The sequence below is a fragment of the Schistocerca gregaria genome, chromosome 8, assembly GCF_023897955.1.
Source record: "Schistocerca gregaria isolate iqSchGreg1 chromosome 8, iqSchGreg1.2, whole genome shotgun sequence".
NCBI classification, from domain to species: Eukaryota; Metazoa; Arthropoda; class Insecta; order Orthoptera; family Acrididae; genus Schistocerca; species Schistocerca gregaria.
In genome coordinates, this window is record NC_064927.1 from 83877249 (window position 1) to 83881148 (window position 3900).

The 3900-nt window shown below is 45.6% G+C and overlaps 1 non-coding gene across 1 annotated transcript; it reads right to left on the reverse strand.

Moving 5' to 3' along the window:
• Window positions 1-3559: 3559 nt before the first annotated feature.
• On the reverse strand, window positions 3560-3634 carry Trnat-ugu (transfer RNA threonine (anticodon UGU)). Its single transcript has one exon. It is a non-coding gene; the product is annotated as a tRNA-Thr (tRNA).
• Window positions 3635-3900: the final 266 nt, after the last annotated feature.

The following is a 3900-nucleotide window of genomic DNA, read 5'->3' on the forward strand; positions in this document are numbered from 1 at the left end:
TTTACAAAGTTAGTCTCTGGGCGTGTGCTAGGACCTCTGACTTCCTCCTCATTCACTGGTCGTGAGCGCCTTTTATACAGCCAATGAAGCGTGGTTTACAATGAAGCAGTTTCCCACGCCTCCCACACAATCAAAGGCCGAATCGAGGCGCTTGCCCTGCATATGTGTTCCTGTGTTGTTTCCGGCTTTTGTAGACTTCGTGGACGCGCCATGCTGCACCTTAGATTTTCATTCTGATTTACGCTACCAGACAGTCGTTGATCAAAGTTATCAACAGGCGTAAACTCGCCTAGTTCCTAGATTGATACTGTATTCTACGATCACTGTAGTGGTAACCCAGGTCATCTAATTGGCGTAAAAAACTGGCCGCTGGTTTGCGTATATGATGACACCCGATAGGGACTCAGATGGGTTCCATAGGATTTACATCATGATACATAAACCACTGTAGCACGGTTTTGGCTCCGAGTCACGGACAGCTATTCTGCTGAAAAACATATCAAACGTGAAGGGACGGAGGAGGTTCGCAGGTGTTAGCGCGTCTTGGATTACTATCCCAGGTCCCATACAAGAGCAGGAAAATGTCTCCTATAGCATAATAGTTCTCCCACCAGCCTGTGTCTGTAGCGCGCTGCACATTTCGAACTGTCGTTCACCTCGATAGCGCAGTTCGTGAGAACGACCATTGAACTAGTGCAGGAAAAATGTGAATCACCCGAAGAGCCGACACGTATTCACGTATTCATTAAACGACGGGGGAATCACGATGGTCCCATCCCCAGTGCAATCGTAATTGACGATATCGTTGGGTCAACATGAACACGTTGGGGTGGTCTGCTGCAGAGTTCCATGTTCAACATTGTACGATGAAAGGTGTGCTCCGAAACGCTTGTACTCTTTCGGCAGAAATAACACAGATAACAATTGGTCCTACTTTACAGAGCAGACAAGCCTCCGAGCGACACATTCTGTGAAAAGTTGTGGACGTCCAACCACTTAGCACCTATTAGTAGTTTCACTATCGTTCCACCTCTGTCTGCAGATGCTCACGACATTAGCACGGGAACATTCGATCAGTTTCGCCGTTTTCGAGGTACTAGTTCACAGGCTCTGCGTAATATTAATCTTCCCATCGTCGTAGTCGCTTCTGAATGGATTTCCCCATTTACATCCCGTTTCTTCGCTAGTCTGAGCTCCCGTCCGTGCCTGCTCTTCTTACAAAGTTTTGTTACCGCGTCAAGTACTCGCACGTCACCATTCGACATCCAGCATCACGGTGGGAAGTTATCATGCTTTGGCTAATCGGGGTACATATCCATCTATTCTCTGCAAACCAGGTTATGGTGTTATTCGGTGGGTACTTTGTGTACCACTGCTGTTCTCCTCTTTGCTGCTCCAGTCGCGAATGGTCAGAAGGAAGACCATTGCTGGTAAATTTCCGTGTGAACTCAAACCTCTTTAATTTCACCTAAGCGAGATATCCGCAGGAGGATTGCTTAATTCTTCTGCGAGCTTATGCTCTTCAAATTTCAACGGTAAACAACACCGTAATCCACAGTGCCTCTTATGCAGCGTCTGCCATTGGAGACGGATGAACATCTCCGAGAGGCTTTCGCGCTTGCTTAACGAATCTGCACCGAAACGCGCTGCTCTTCTTTGGATTTTCTCTATTTCCTCCATGACGTCTGTCCGGTATGGATCCACAACTGGCGAGCAGTTTTCAAGTGTTGGTCGATCGAGGCTATTTATTGGCAATCCGTTGGCCAGTGGACTACCCTTCTCCAGATGCTCATTTCATCGATAATTACTCCTCTCCTTGTCGACCATGGATTGTTTCAACACTGATGTATTGGGTCAAGTTCATAAACATCAATGTATTGAGATGCATATGATATTACTTATACACTGTGAAGATAAAAGCCATGGGATAGCGATACACATACAGATGTCGGTAGTATCGCATACACGAGGTATAGAGGAGCAGTGAATTAGCAGAGTTGTCAATTGTACTCAGGTGATCCACGAAAAAGTTCTATGACTTGATTATGGCAGCAAGACGGGAATTAACAGATTTTTAACGGAGAATGGTATTTGGACCTAGACGCACAGAGCGTTTTTTCGCAAATCTTTGAGAAATTGAATATTCCGTGATCCACAGTGTCATCGCCTCGGTACGGAGAGTGCTGAAAATTGGAATGGATATCAACATAAACATCATTTCCGCCCTTTTTATTGCTCATGAAAACCACACATTGTGTGTTGTGCCCCATACAGCGAGATCTTCAGAGGTGGCGGTCCACTTCTGTACACACCGATACCTCTAATACTCAGTAACACGCCCTCCTGCATTGATGCATGCCTGTTTTCGTTGCCATCAAGGCATTGTTGGTCCAGATTATCGCACTCCTCAACGGCGATTCGGCGTAGATCCCTCAGAGGGGCTGATGGGTCTCGTCGTCCATAAACAGACATTTTCAATCTATCGCAGGCATGTTCGATAGGGTTCATGTCTGGAGAACATGCTGGCCACTCTAGTCGAGGGATGTCGTTATCCTGAAGGAAGTCATTCACAAGATGTGCACGATGTGGGCGCGAATATGCTGCCAATATGCTGCCGATATGATTGCACCGTCGGTCGGAGGATGGGATTCGTGTATCGTACAGCCGTCATGGTTCCTTGCATGACTACCAGCGGCGTACGTCGGCCTCAGACGGCCTCAGATTACGACCCTCCCCCCCCCCCAAAAACAGCAAGGCACCTCCACCTTGCAGCATTTCTTCAGCATGATCGATATAAATATAATGCATACATACGTAATTTGTATGATGGTGGCATCCAATGAAAATAAGGTCAAACTTTTGTCAACAGTTTGGGAAAGTAGTAAAGAAGTCAGTGACTTTATTTGTAGTATCGAAGACAGGGTAGCCTCGAGATAAGGAAAGAAGAAGATGTGGATATTATGCATATAAGAAAGGTATACAACTTTTAATTACGTGGTATAAGTCTACCAAACGTGCGTGTTCGGAGCATTCCTAACTTACCTGAGGACCCTGCGCAGATTAAAAGGGCAGCAGTAAAAGTATCAAACACGTATTTTTTTTAAAATTTGAACATTAAATAAATAAAATTATTTTAAAAGTATTTATACCTCAAAGGTGGTTCACGACACAAGTAATCAAAATAGTGTCAATTTACGTGAATGCAAACAACATAGGCCTTATCGGCCCGACTTGTTGGTAATGGAATATAGGAAATATAGATTTTCTGGTAGGCAGTGGGGTAGTTGTTTTCCTAAGAGAAGTTAACGACGAAACGAAGAACTGTGAACAGAACATGTGATATGGTCATCTTTGAGACGAGTAACAATTGCTCGTGCAGTTGCCTAAATTTTTCAGTCACTAGGTTAGCAATATTATATGAAGATGTTATCTGTTCCCGAAAGAACAGATACCATTGATGACCGCGCAACTTCTCTACAATGAAATGGTGATTAAATCTAAACCCTTAGCTGCTGACAGGTCTCGTTGATATACATCAATGGGGACAGCTGAAAACGTGTGCCCCGACTGGGACTCGAACCCGGGATCTCCTGCTTACAGGGCAGAAGCTCTGTCCGTCTGAGCCACCGACGGCGCAGAGGATAGTGCGACTGCAGGGACTTACGCCTTGCCCACTTCCCGTGAGTTTCACTTTCCCAACTGTCCACAACCTACATTCGTAGTGTTCCTAATAGATATCTGCTCATTCACTCACCACTCACGCCAGACTAAGCTGACGAGTCCCGTAAGAGTTCGGGCAAAGAGTGCGAACTCGCACAAAAGAAGATCAATGGCTGGGTAGCTTAGTCCGGCGAGAGTAATGAGCGAATGAGCAAATATCTATTAGGAACACACTCGGTG